Source organism: Numida meleagris, chromosome 4 (genome assembly GCF_002078875.1).
Source record: "Numida meleagris isolate 19003 breed g44 Domestic line chromosome 4, NumMel1.0, whole genome shotgun sequence".
Lineage (NCBI taxonomy): Eukaryota > Metazoa > Chordata > Aves > Galliformes > Numididae > Numida > Numida meleagris.
Genome location: NC_034412.1, coordinates 89,524,098 through 89,538,163, shown reverse-complemented (window position 1 = coordinate 89,538,163; position 14,066 = coordinate 89,524,098). Strand labels below are relative to the sequence as shown.

At 46.6% G+C, this 14,066-nt stretch overlaps 2 long non-coding RNA genes across 7 annotated transcripts; one reads left to right on the top strand and one right to left on the bottom strand.

Moving 5' to 3' along the window:
• On the top strand, window positions 1,090-13,560 carry LOC110398302. 6 transcript variants are annotated; one of them, XR_002438310.1, is made up of 5 exons: window positions 1,090-3,347; window positions 5,424-5,535; window positions 5,695-6,219; window positions 6,374-6,703; window positions 7,172-9,201. It is a non-coding gene; the product is annotated as an uncharacterized LOC110398302 (long non-coding RNA). The 6 variants fall into 6 exon arrangements; XR_002438307.1 differs by lacking the exon at window positions 5,424-5,535 and adding an exon at window positions 10,805-13,560 and having other exon boundaries at window positions 1,134-3,347; window positions 7,172-7,442; XR_002438308.1 differs by lacking the exon at window positions 5,424-5,535 and having other exon boundaries at window positions 1,134-3,347; window positions 7,172-7,442; window positions 9,007-9,201.
• LOC110398301 lies at window positions 6,831-8,326 on the bottom strand. Its single transcript, XR_002438305.1, has 2 exons — window positions 8,106-8,326; window positions 6,831-7,429 (listed from the first exon to the last, which is right to left on the bottom strand). It is a non-coding gene; the product is annotated as an uncharacterized LOC110398301 (long non-coding RNA).

Below are 14,066 nucleotides of genomic sequence, written 5' to 3'. Positions count from 1 at the left end.
CAGCCTACAAGACAGCAGTGCCTGTATTCCATCAGAAGTAGATCAGTCAGTCTGTCAACTAAAAGCATTCACTGAAGGTGAGCTGTAGATTAATTAATTAATATAATAGGAAAGCTCCATAGGTCAATAATTCCCTGTCAGGCACCGGGGAATGTCACAGCACATTGCTTGCTGGGATTGCACATGACGGTAATACTGTCTGTCATCACCTGGAAGCAGTGTCCCTGGATATGTTAACGACACCATCGCCTGCAGCCTGCGTGGTGCTACAGTTCATCATGTTTGATCCACAGGTTTGTTTCTGTAAGGACCAAATTTCTTGTGCTACCGAGCTGTCCATGTTAGCACATTGTGCTAGCACCCTGGAGGGCTGTCTCTGCACTTGGGAAGCTGATCTGCTGCATGCACTAGAAGAACTATTCTCACATACCCAAGAGGAGGTAAGTCTGGGTCTGTGTGTAAGCACTAATATGTGGAGTCAAGATCGCAAGTAGATAAAGTGCAGTCAGCGTGGGGCATGATGCAGATACAAGCCAAAGGAGTTCCTCACAGGGGTCAGCAGCATTTAGCAGTAGTTGTTAGCCAAGGCTCTGGGGACGAGGGGGTCCCACATGCTCAGCAATTTCCTCCAGGTCCAAAGCAGTGGCAGTGGAGTCGAGTCACTCCAAGGAAAACACAGACCAAAGTGGTGAGCTCCCAACCATTCACAGTGAAGTCCTGCCCTCTAAAGAAAAGGTGGCCCAAGATCATAGAACCATAGTATAGCCCAAGATGGAAGGAACTCACAAAGATGATTCCAGCTCCTGGCTCCACACAGCACCACCCCAAACCCAAACCCTATGTCAGAGTGGTGTCCAAACACTCCTTGAGCTCCAGCAGCTCGGGGCCATGCCCACTGCCCTGGGCAGCCTGTTCCATGCCCACCGCCCTCTGGTGCAGACCCTTTCCCTAACCCCCTCCTGCCCCTCCCCTGACACAGCTCCATGCCATTCCCTCGGGCCCTGTCGCTGTCACAGAGAGCAGAGCTCAGCGCTGCCCCTCCGCTCCCTGTGAGGAGCTGCAGCCGCCATGAGGCCTCCCCTCAGCCTCCCCTGCTCAGGGCTGAACAATCCGAGGGCCCTCAGCTGCTCCTCATACACGTTGCCCTCCAGAGCCTTCCCCGTCTTTGTAGCCCTCCTTTGGATGCTTTTTAATAGTTTCATGTCCTTATATTGTGGTGCCCTTGCCACAAGGAAGCAAACAAATTACAAGCAACACAAGAAGACATGACTGCACATAAGATGTGGAAGAGCAAATCTACACACAATGTACCTCAGAACTTCAGGAGAAGGGGAGGGAAAATGCTCAGCAGCACACTCTGATGGTCATTTCCCTCAGATTATGTTTTGTTGCCTAGAATAATGTTTAAAACATTACATTATTGGCTGATGTTCCTCAGCCAATCAGTTAACATCTGTTTTTTTCAACTTCATATTTATCCTCCCAGAGACCTCTAAGCGGAAGTAGATGTTTTCAGAGATGCAGAAGGAATTCTGGATTAGTTTGGGGTTTTGTGGAGATGAAGAGGAATTTGAGGGCAAGAGCAGTTTATATTTACTCACCAAGCCCTGTATTTTGTAATATAGATACCAGACATGAGTAGAAGAAAGTGATGGAGATTTCATGAACAGAAGGGTAGCCTCTATCTGTAAAACATGTATCCAAAGAACTATTTACAGTCCAAGTAATGGAAAAACATCCTTTACTGGGAGACAATTGGTTTGTCACAATTCAGACAAATATTTGTTATGCAAAAACAATTCTTAATTTAAAAAGGCAGCACAGTACCTTTGGGACTGCTCCCACAAGCTGTATTCCCATCTCTTTGGAAAAACAAAATGACCCAAATCAACTGTTTGCATTGCAGCCTCGGGTCAACTGCTCCAAAGGCATCACTGGGCACAGGAGCTGCTTCTGCCAGAAATTGTAGACGTTTTACGTCATGCAAATTCTGGTTCTTCGTTTCCCGTTACTGTTTTCTTTCAGTTTAGGGATAATCCAAGATGTATGTTTCTTGCCATTTAAAACCAAGAGAAAAACCACAACAGTATTTTCCACGTAAGCCAAAATCTTTCACATGTGCCAACTGTCAGAGCAGACAAAAGAGCTTTGATCATAGTCAGACACCATAACTAGCTACTCGTTTTAATTACAGAAAGTTTTAGCTATTATTACACGACAGGCTGCCACATTCAGCACATGACATAGTTTCATGAAAGCGTTTCATTTCTCTCAGCACAGATCCAGCCCTAGGCTATTTCACTCACAGCAGAAGCATAGGTTTGAATGAACCCAAGGAGATAACTGAGCCCGAGACCTACAACAACCCACATGTGCACCAACCCAGCTCCCAGCCGGATGGGAAACCATCACCCTCAGGACCCCAGCTGGTGCAGAGCTGCGCACTGCCCGCAGGTCATGTGTTTTCTTTTGTTCTTTAAATTCTTCGGAACGAAACAATTGTAAATCCATGGGTTTGGGGACATATTTCAGTTATTTTAAAATTCTTTTTCTTGATGTTTTCCTTCTATTTTTAGTATGCTAGCTGTTTTGAGGGGCTGATGAACTCAATCCCAAACTATTGTTTTTTTCCTGCCTGGATTGCTGTCAGAGAATCAGAAAGAAATAGCTGTGGCACAGGTCAGCCCAAACATTTTCACGAGGGCTGTTACACGTTTTCATCTCTATTAGCAGTACTTTCATTTTGGCAAACCTTTCTGTGAGCAAACTCACAAAAGCACTGATGAAGAGCAAATCAAAGGGAATATGACAGTTGTCAAAAAGGCTCTGTGTTTTCTGTTTGAACAAATGCTTATGAGTACTCATTTACTCATAGCTGGGAGCTCTAATCCTCATCTATTCAGCACATTACAGAAAAAATACTAAATTACATCCCCTATCACTGCATCTAATTCCGAATGAAGTCAAATAAGTGTAGTAAAGAGAATAAACAAATAATTAGTGACACTGATAACGTAGGAATTGGGCTGAAAGAATGTCTTTCCCTTGGAAAACAGAGAAGCAGTGTCAGAGTTGTTGATTAATTTAACAGCCATTAAAACATCTTATTAACTCAAGTGCTAATTGAGTGCCTGGCAGGAATAACAGGGCAGAGCCAACCAAATGCATACATACAAATTGCTAAAATATGAAGAAATTCTCTGGCTTAATATTTCATTACTTCTATAACTTGTTTTTTTGTAGTGTGTTTGGCTGGCTTATGTGACCTCACCTGCCTGCTTTGTGCTGGTTTTGAAGATGCCATGGCACACAGTCTCAGTCTCACACAGTCTCATTTTCTTTAAAATGTAAGTCCATTTACAGTCCTCGTGGCTGAGATCTTCCAAATCTGAGTGAAACGAGTGCCTTGCAGTGGTACCTGAGTTTGCAGTGGTACCTGAGTTTGCACAAAGGCTGCAAGTGCCAAATGCTGAGCTTTGGAAAGTCTCAGTGCTGTAACTGCTGAAGTGACGGGCACCAGAGGAGGGGAGGTGGGCACTGAGGGAAAAACTGCTCCAAACATTCCAGTCAAGAAATCACGGTCATGCTCACCACCACGTTCATGGAATCACAGAATCATAGAATGGCTTGGGTTGGAAGGGACCTCAAAGATCATCTGGTTCCATCCCCCCTGCACTGGGCAGGGTTGCAGCAAAAAATCAGACTGCCCAGGAACCCATCAAGCCTGGTCTTGAACTCCTCCAGAGATGGGGCATCCGCAACTTCTCTGGGTAACCTGTTCCAATGCCTCACCACTCTCTGAGTGAAGAATTTCTTCCTAAAACCTAAACCTCTCCTCTTTCAGTTTAAATCCATCCCCCCTTGTCCCATCACTCCCCCTTGTCCTATCCCGTACCTTCCCAGGACCAGTGTTTGGTTTTCAGAGAGTTTTGGTTTTCAGAGTTTTTTTTCTTGTCGATTGGCAGTGTGCAGGCGGAAGTTAGACTAACATTACTACATCATCTGCATTTGAATCCCAGCTGTTTGTGGTTGACACATTGCTTCTCATGTCCTTTCTTCCCTTGTACCCATTACATGTTAAAACATCCCTAGATGGCAAGAGGAGAGCCACATGTTGCTGTACTTTGCTCTTGTAGAAGCACAGAGGAGATCACCTCCACTCCTCCCCACCATCACACTGAGTGGGAGAGAAGCAACTAGTTTTTCCTGACTGAGCAAGGCCAAGACATCGCACTGCATGAATTTTGCTTGGGATCTGAAGGGGAATATATCCCACTGCAGAAATTGTTGCAAAAGCTCCATACTTCTCCCACTGATGACTACAAACGGAGGTGGTGGTAGGGAGCTCACTCCTATAGGGCAAGCCCAAACTTCCAGTCATGTCATACTAGTTAGTTGAATACAGGCAGGAGGTATTTTGAGCTCAGATACTTGAAGATCAAGTGATAGCCAGCAAAATGGAAGAAAACTTACAAGTCATGAGGACCATGCAGGACCATGCATAACACCACCTTAAGTCAGTCTTCCAGACCTCAGAACAGACGCAGCTCAAGTAATTTGTCTTTAAATACACAGAAAGCAATGCATGAAGCCAGGAATTACAGCCAGTCTACAGCTGCCCTTGTTGACCCAAGCTCCTGACTTGTGTACAGCTTCTCCATGTGCTCCCATATGACTTCAGCACGAGCTCCTGTATGTTGGGAGTCTGCTGTTGTTGCAGTATCTGCTGCTCAGCAGCAGTTTTACACAGAGCTGCTTTGAGCCTGTAGGAGCCTCTGAAAGATTATTTAGCTGCAGCTTAAAATCTGCTCAGCTGCCCTGGATGGTCTGTTTGCAGCTCCAATGGAGCATGGGCCAGTAAGCACAGTCAGGGCAGGGCTGGAAGCTGTATCTGGAGCAATGTTTAGGCACAGGTACCCAGGTATAAAGTGCTTTGAAGAGTCAAATCCACTGGGAACCTTGGTCAGAGAAGAGTGGGTGTTTGTGCTGTGTCCATCTCCTTCCTCAGCCTCCTAAAAATGATCAGCCACCTAGCACCGGTGCTTATTAATAACCTCGCTTAAGGAAATTGGCTGGAGACTTACTTTTCATTGTGCTGAATGAATGGGACTAAATATAATCCAGGGCTCATTTTGGTGGATAACAATGCAAGAGAAACTTCCTGTTCTAGCAGAAATCCTCCAGTTTTGAAGTAGGAGTTTGTCCAGGCTTGGTGAAATTCTTCAAATTTCAAGAAACGTTAAGGTCACACTCTAAATCCTCTATTCTCCCAAATAAAGATATTCTTTTAATATTCTGTGTGAAGGGTAATGTAGTGTCTTTATTATAATCCAGCTGAAAGCACAAGATATTTTAATCAATGAGAGCTCAGAAACAAAGGTACTTCTTGGCTGAAGACTCATATTCAATAATTATTTTTTCAGCTGAACTGGAATAAAGACATTATTTAAACATGCATCTGTCATCTCAGACTGCCTGCAGCTAGCTGCTGGGTATCTATTTCTCAGGTGCACTGTGGCAGCTCCATATGCAAAGGTAAAAAATATATATATAACAATTTCCTTGCATGGCTTCACTTGGGATTATGCCTTCTTACATCTCTGTTACTGGAGTGCTATGTCAGGGGAGGGTTCCAGGTGCTGTCAGGTGTGTGAGTGTGCTCTGTCTTTGCAAACATGCCTGCTTGTGTTGCAGGTTTGCAAAACCAAGTCCCATGGTGTCTGATTTGTCACTTGATGCTGGTTGGAGGACAGGTCCAGGGACTGCAGGAAAGGGGAGCACAGGAGAACCAGGAGCTCAGCAGCAGTACTGCTGCCAAGACCAAACTCACGAGATTCAGTAACGTAAAAATGCATCAGCCTTGCCCATCTCCTTTCCTTCATCTTGCCATTTGTTACCAAGCTATCAGCCTTTCTGACTTGTTCTCCAGGAGCTCTGATCCTCTGGTGCTGCTGGCACGAGCAGCCTCCTTTGCAAAGATCTTCACTCTGGGAGAAAAACAAGAAGCTCACCTGCGAGTACTCTTTCTCTGCAAGTGCAACATCTGGTGTTTTCCCATCTGAAGGATGCCACACATAAATGGACCTGAATCCAGCACTGCTGATAAACTGACACTTCACCATCTCAGAAGGACAGAGACAGCTTGGCCCTGCTGGGCTCTGTGCTGCCCCATGCATCAAAGACCAAGTTACAAAGGGTGGAAGCAAGGAGGAGAGTGAGGTCAGTGGGCTGTATGGGGAGGGACATTGCTGGAGGTAAAGAGGAGAAAGGGCAGGAGGCCCTTGGAGTAAAGGGGTGAGAAGAGGTGGAAGGGAAAAGATATGTGAGGCACTTGCTGGGTATCTGGTGATCTTAAAGCTGTGATTCTCCACAGGGGACCCTTCACTGCCTGCAAAGGAGCTCCTGGCTCTGGTGCAGCCACATCTCTGAGCCTGGAGAAAGTGGGTGAAGAGCTAGAGGGCACACTTCTGCCCACGAGTCGCTGAGATGGCCCATTGTGCAGGACGGACAGCTTGCACCCAGACGGGCCCTGTAGAAACCACTGCGTGTGAGGAGTGGCTGGAGGACACAGCAGGAGATTTCATGCTCTCGCCCTGTGCTTTGATGCACTTGGCTAACAAGTTAATCAGCTGTTTGTTGTCAGGTCTGATGGGAAAATATCAACAAACACAACTAGAGGATGGAGAGAGCAAAACCTTTTCTGGTATGTACTCCTTTGACTGCAACTTCAAAGATCTCATTAAGACTTTTTTGTAGAAGATCATTTAACTCTAGAATAGTCAGGGATGTCAAACCCCAGGTGCAGGAAAACCTGGGGAGGAGGACTGCACTGAATGGGCAAGAGTGTTTAATATTTCACAAAGGGCATGCACAGACCAACACACAGTTCTCAAAACATCCTAATTAAAATGCTTTAACGAGTGTATGTTTATAAACTAGCAGACAGAGCTTTGCAAGTCCCAGTTATGTCAGGTACCACAGGAGCATCCTTTCTCTTTCCCAGGAGAAGGACACATCTCAAACCCCTCAGAACTTCGTTTTATCACTGGATGATTTTCCTCATCTCAGAGGGCCAGGAGATTTCTTTTATTCAGCTAGAAACCAGTCATGCAAAGCAAACAAAGTAAAGAGTGTGAAGGGAGCAGCAGACATGATCTTGTTTCCTCTCCAGGGCTGTAGTTTCAGTTCCCCAATGGCATACAGACCAGGCACCTTCCAGCTCTCTCACAGGGACTGGGAGCGCTCCTCCAGCCTCAGCCACTTTGTCTTGCTCTTGGAAAAGGGACAAGCAGAGTCCTTCAGAAAAAGCCAGATGATACAAATCCAAAGACATACTTCCATTTCCAAAAAGACATTTTTTAAATGGAGAAATAAAACTGCCTTGGTCGCTCAGAAGAGACGGTGAGACATGCATTTCTGAAGAACAGGGCTGAAAAAGCAAGGTAAGGAAAGGCGAGTGGAAAGATACCCTTTGTTTATTTTATGGGAAGTCCCTCAGGTCAGGAAGGGTTTGGCGGCTCTCTAGGAGAAAAGCTTGCTGCCAGGACTTAGTGGCCACCTTCTCAGGAAAGTCAGTGACTAAACATGCTGCAAAGATTGAGTGAATTTGCTTGCAAGGAAGCATGCTTTGCCACATCTGCTTTATCTGCACAGAGATAAGAGTTGGCTGCTGCCCTTCACAAATGGCCCCACAGCCCATCCCACTGCAAAGTGGCAGAGAAGCAGGATGGCAGCTCAACTTGCACAGCCTTTTCCAGTCATTATTAACCTGGGCTGACTGCATGCTCTCAGCAGCTGCATTTTGGCAGCACTGCCAGTGAGCCACCATGAGCTGGGTCTGCAGAAATGTGCATGCTGAGTGAGCAGCCGGATGATGGAGGAGCCTCCACCTCAACTTGCAATGCATATGGAGAAAATGCATTTTAATTATGCAAATGACACGCACATTTTTTACACATAAGGAAAGAAAAATAGGACTACGCCTTGTCTTTTTGTGAAATCGTCATTTGGTTTGAAATCTGTGGATAATTAACAACATTATCATGCAAATTTAAGTGCATTCAGCTGTGTCAGCTTCATCTACCTTCCAGACAAAAAGCACCTACCTTTCCAGAGAAACACGGCACTGCCATCAGGAAGCGCTCAGCACTATTTTTAGTGTGGCTCTATGAGAGAGGGCCTGTGGGAGGGCATCTTCCAAAGGAATGCAGACGGTATCTTATAGGAGGAATTAATCCTTAGGAAACCATTGCCTGCTCTCACCAATGACCAGAGGATATTTTTCTCGCCGGGCTGGAGTTTATACACAGCGGGCCGCATGCGCCGAAAGAAAATCATGACTCATTGAATTTAAGGAACTGTTCACTGAAGCCAAATTTTCCAGCGCTCCTCCCTCTCCCTTGGCTCGCTGCCCCCTGGGCACACCAACCCTCTATCAGCACTCACAACAGAGTCACAAAGTCCTTTTTATTTCCTCTGAATTGGAGAAGTCAGGCTTTGTCAGGACTGCGATTCTGCAGAGCTCTCGTGCGTCCTGAGAGCTGTGTGAAAGGACACTGGCATGCTAAACTCAGCTCATTTCTGTGCTCTGTGATTTTGCAGTGCTGCTCCCTCTAGCTCGGCGGAGCTGGCAGTGGGCTGGGCTCCTTATCTCTGCCCGCAAACCCCGCAGTGTCAGGCACAGCAACATCACAGTATCGTGTCTGTCACACGGCCACAACATCTTCCCCCTATGGCAAACATTGCATGAATGAGCATCGTCTTAAAAGTGGCTGCTTTTCCCCTAAATATCTACAAATGCATGAGCTGATGCCTATCCAGGCTGAAATGTTTTGCTAGTGTCAAAAACCACATAAACTCACATTGTACCTGTGTATGAAGTACTCTTAGCAGCATCACCTATGGGGAAAAATAAGGAGGAGAAAGGCATCAATACCCAATCAACAGACAATTTTAAAGAAAGTTTGTGCATTTTTTTTAAATACATTCTCTTTCTCTTCCCTCCAGGCATGTTGTGACTCAAAAATGTTTGACCCCACAACAGCATTCACAAAGCTTTAGCAAGCAGTGATTTCAGAGGTGTTCAGGAGTTGCTGTCTCCCTGAACATTACTGGGATGGAGCTTTGTGATGCTGCGTAAACGGGACTGCAAAGCCTTTCACAAAGTTATAGTTGTGGGAAATAAATAAGCAAAAGCTGCAACTGGTGTTGGCCTAAAATTTTAAAACAGTGAATGACTTTTTATGGAACACATTTCCATTTATCAGCTAGTGCTTCACAGATCGTGCAGCGGGGGTCAGGCTGGCCACTCATCCATAACACAAACCTATATTTCTAATTTTGCATCTTGCTTGTTGAATCTTGCTTGCAATTGCAAAGTCTTTAGGGAAAGACTTTACGTTTTCCTGTGTCTGCAAAACACCTGCCACAATACGTGAGCTCTCTAGATGCTACCATAATAATAATTACTATTATTATTATGAGCATAATTCCCATTGTGCTCAGCATGCAGCAAAGCGGCCAAGAGCCCTGCCATGAGCAGCTTTATAGTCTGCTGTCAATTACAGGCAAAGGGAGGGGGCAAGAATGGCTATAGAAGGAGAAGAGGGAAGAGCTCTTGGGGAATCAGAGAATCATAGAATCGTTTGAGTTGGAAGGTACCCCTAAAGGCCATCCAGTCCAACTCCCCTGCAATGAACAGGGACACCTACAGCTCCATCAGGTGCTCAGAGCCCAATCCAGCCTGACCTTGAGTGTCTCCAAGGATAGGACATCCACCAAATCTCTGGCCAACCTGTGCCAGTGCCTCACTGCCCTTATTGTAACAAACTTTTTCCATATGTCAAATCTAAATCTCCTCTCTTGTAATTTGAAATAATTTCCCCTTGTCTTATCACCACAGACTCTGCTAAACAGTCTGTCCCCTTCCTTCCTAAGCCCTCCCTTTACATACTGAACGGCTGCTGCCAGGTCTCCCCGGAGCCTTCTCTCCTTCAGGCTGAACAGCCCCAGACCTTTCAGCCTGAGAAAAGATGAGCGTTTTACAACAAGGTAGACTTGCTCTCCTTACCCATGCTTAATGAAGATGCTGAGGCTAAATACCTTCAAGGTATTGCCCCAGACATCCCATTTTTCTTCTGTTAGGGAAGTTTGGGTGGACTCTGTGGTCCTTCTGTGTTTCTGTGGGATGTCTGCAGGCTGGACGAGGCCTTGAGATGCTCCGAAGCAGTGACAAAAATTGCAGTGTGGCCTCCATGCCCGGGACAAGGCTATGCGGGGAACAGGCTGCACAGGTGCTAAGGGCACATGCAGAAAGTTGGATGTATCCTGAAACCCTCTGATTTATGGCCCTACTCCAAGCCATCTGCCTAACACTCTGCTGAGAAATCTCACATGGAAACAGAGCAGCCTTAGGCGTGGGGCGAAAGGGACCATCCAGGCCATAAATAAAGAACTGTGGTTTTCAGGGAACCAAGCTACTTGTTACATTTAGAACTAAGCAAGGAGGGAGCTTAGTTTTTGTCGTTGCATTTGGTTTATGTATTTTTTTTATGGGAAAAAACAGCAATTTTGGAATTGGTTTTCTGCTCTGAGGCAGGTAATAAATTTGTCATGCATTGCAATTCTAAAATTGCCTAATTTCAGGCAGATCAAAGTGCTTGGTTTCCATGAAATCAGCCTTGAAAATCATACATTATACCTATTACACTTTTGTATGAGACTGAAAGAAATTCAACCCGAATGTTTCAGAATGGAAATTAAAATTGTTCTTTCTTGTTTTTCTGTTTTCTGGTTTTTCTTTCAGTTTCTCCATAGAAATGATATTTTCTCCAAGAGGATTAATTTCTCAGCATGTTGGCCTTTCCATAGAGGGCACTGGTCGTGAGGTGACCCATCCCACACTGCTAATAGAAGCTTGTCCCAGCAGGGTCAGCGTTTGCACTGGGAGACAGTGGCAAAAGCCCAGCCTACAGCTGCAGCTGCCAAAGAGCTGCTAAAAGGCAGCCTAAAAACTAACCACTGATCGGGGCGAGGAGGACCAGCTGCTGTATCGCTGCCTCAATCAATGATGAGCATGACACTAGCTGGGAAGACTTCTTCATTAGGAGCCATGCTCTGACTCACGGGTTGTTGCGTCTGAGCAAACACAGTCTGTTGACTTAATGCTGGTGCAGGTGCTGGGCTGCACCTTGCCCCACTTGCTATCAGGCAGAGCAGCAGGACGCCCCATAAAAGTACATAAAAATCCAACAGCTGTTAGAAGCTGGTGGGTTTCCTTGTGGGTATGGGTGCTCAGCTCTCCCTCACTTCCCCACTGCTGCGGGATCAGGCTGTGGGCAGGCAGAGGGAAACGCGAGCAACACTTCTCCTGCAAGGAAAAATACAGCTTCACATCATCTGCGCAGCATGACTGGATGTCCCGAGCAGATGTGTTATTTAAGGAGCATTTCAGCGAGCACAGGGTGGCTTTCCTAGGGCCTTGCATCCCCGGCTTTGCAGCCACCTAACCACACCTCCGGCTGCCCCGTGGTGCTCAGCAAAAGCAACTGGCCTGACTGGGCTCCTGTGGCTGTTTCTACTGGAATTAAACCAAATCAGGGATCTCCGGCCGTGCAGCACCCAGGGGATGGCGTCAGCGTGGTGGCTGTGGCGGGGATGCGGCCATACCAGGCACCATCCCCACCGCGCCGGCAGCCCTCGCCGTGGGAAAGTCTTTGATGTAACCAAAGCTCCGGGGCCGCGTTTCCACCCCGGTACCTGATCTCGTAAACATCAGCGATGGCGCGGCCGCTGCGCACGCAGAAACCACATCCTGTCACCCGCTCGGCAATCGGCGGGGCCATCTCGGTGGCCAGGACGTGGAGGAGTTGCGACACTCGTCTGCATGCTGCAAGCAGGAGCGCTTCCCGTCAGGGCGAGGGGTCAGCGTTTTGCACCCTGTGACCCCACGGGCTGGTGACAGCCCGTCCGTATGCAGCCGGGGTTTCAGAGAGGCTATGTGCATCAGTTCATTTTTGCCAGCAGTTCTCCTTCCACAGGAACATGGATCTGACTTTATAATTCATGCATGCCTGGGAAGTTCAATCCAGTCCCGCTGGAGTAGCAAGCTCAGTGGGAGTTTATTTATTTAAAGCAGTGGATGCAGTAGCATGGAAAAAAAAGCAAATCTATCAGAAACCATAAGTCTTAATCCTGAAACAGCTTTGCTTTTTGTAAAATATGGTCTAGAGAAACTGCTTTTACGATGTGGCTTCCACAGAGCCTTGGCTTAACATTTCAATCCCCACAGAACTATATTATAGCATAATAATTAAAACATTTACAAAATGAAGATAATCTATGGCTCATCCAAGTTTCTATGGAAATTTGGAGGCTATGGTGTATGCAGCTGTTCTCATCTAATGCAAAGGTTGGCTGTAGCTCTGCTTCTGAGCACATTCGTAACTTAGGGGATAATTTATCCACTCTGTTTACACAGTTCTCGGCTTGCACAGCCCTCGGACCTTTTCTACGGTTCCCAAGCAAAGGGCTGCCTTACCCTCCCCTCTCAACTTGAGCAACGCTAACAAAACTCCTCTACTGAGAGACATGGGTGCTCGCATGTGTTCCAGAGGCTCTGTTGGAGATACGTCAGAGCATCTCAGAAGAGACACGGAGATGCATGCGCCCTGCCCTGCAGTGTCCCATAAAATGCAGTACCACAAAAACTTGTTACCTTTCCCCTTCGGGAGGAGTTGATCTCCCATTTGCTCCCCTCCCAAGCAGCACCCCAGTGCTCAGGGCAGCAGGGGAGGGGGCACAGCTGGATGGCACTGCCAGATGTGCTGCCCCAAGTTCAGCTGTGGGTATGGGATGTTCTGCTCCTGGGGGGATGTTTCCTCCTGCTCACATTCGTGGTGGGACAGGGTCTCACATTCACGAGCTTATCAGCTCCAGTGAGCCTGTGGATGATGCAAGCCGTTTTCATTTTGCAATGTGAAATTGCTAATGAAGAAGGAGTTAATGACCGCCAAGCAAAGGAAATTAGCCAGCAGCACGCAGCTCCAGCCGTCACGCAGTGGCCCAATGGGTGCAAATCTTCAAGTCTCATCTAAGTCATGTCACGGAAGCCTGCGCTTTGCAAACAGGACAGTGCAGCTACATTATTCAGGGGTTCACAGAAGAAAATATTTCAGCTGAAACAGTGCTAGAGCATGCCATCCTGAACAAATACTTAGTAATGTTCAACAAATAATGTGCCTGGTAGCAAAAATTTTTTTGAGTATGAACTTAGAAAGTCTTGGAGTGTCAGTACTGTGCAGTCTGAGGGAAAAAAAGAAACAGGAAACCAACAAAAAATCAATTGATCGATCGATCTAATGAACAAACAAGAAACACTGTAAAACCCATTATTTTAGTTCCTGGTCATGTGTAACCCCTGCAGCCCAGCTGAGCTGCTGTTGGGATGGAGGTGGTGGTGGCTGAGAAGTCCCATGGATTTTGGAGAGCAGCTGTATCCATAGGCTCTCAGTCACTTCTCAGTGCAAATAGCCTGCAAATAAAGATACACATCTAAAGACACTGGAAAGCCTGTCAGAACACGAGGGAACTCAGAAGCTGAGATCACTATCACTTTGCACGGCAAGTCTTCACTAAAGAAGCAGTCGCTCTGTTCTGTGCTGCCGAAGTCTCAACACCTCGAGCTTGTTCATGGGAATACTCGAAGGGAAAATTGTTCCCTGCCATCCTGAGAACATTAATTTGGCTCATGTGTGGTATTGCAGGGGGTCATGCCAATGAGGAGAATCTCTGCTAATAATGAGTTTGCAGGGCTTGTGTGCCCTTTACCATGATATTACTACAAGGGAAAGCTCATGGGGTGTAATTACTGGGCATGTGTTTATTTTACACTGTTCTTCAGTGTTTTATAAAAGACACCCAGAGCAGAGAAAGGGGTTTGTTTTGTCTTTTTGTAGACCTCTGAGTACATAAGATTCCAACACAGATAGTTGGTAGTGCAGAGGGATGCAAGCCAAGCTGCTGCTGACCGAACCCACTGCTGCCCGCAGGTGCAGAACCACAGCAGG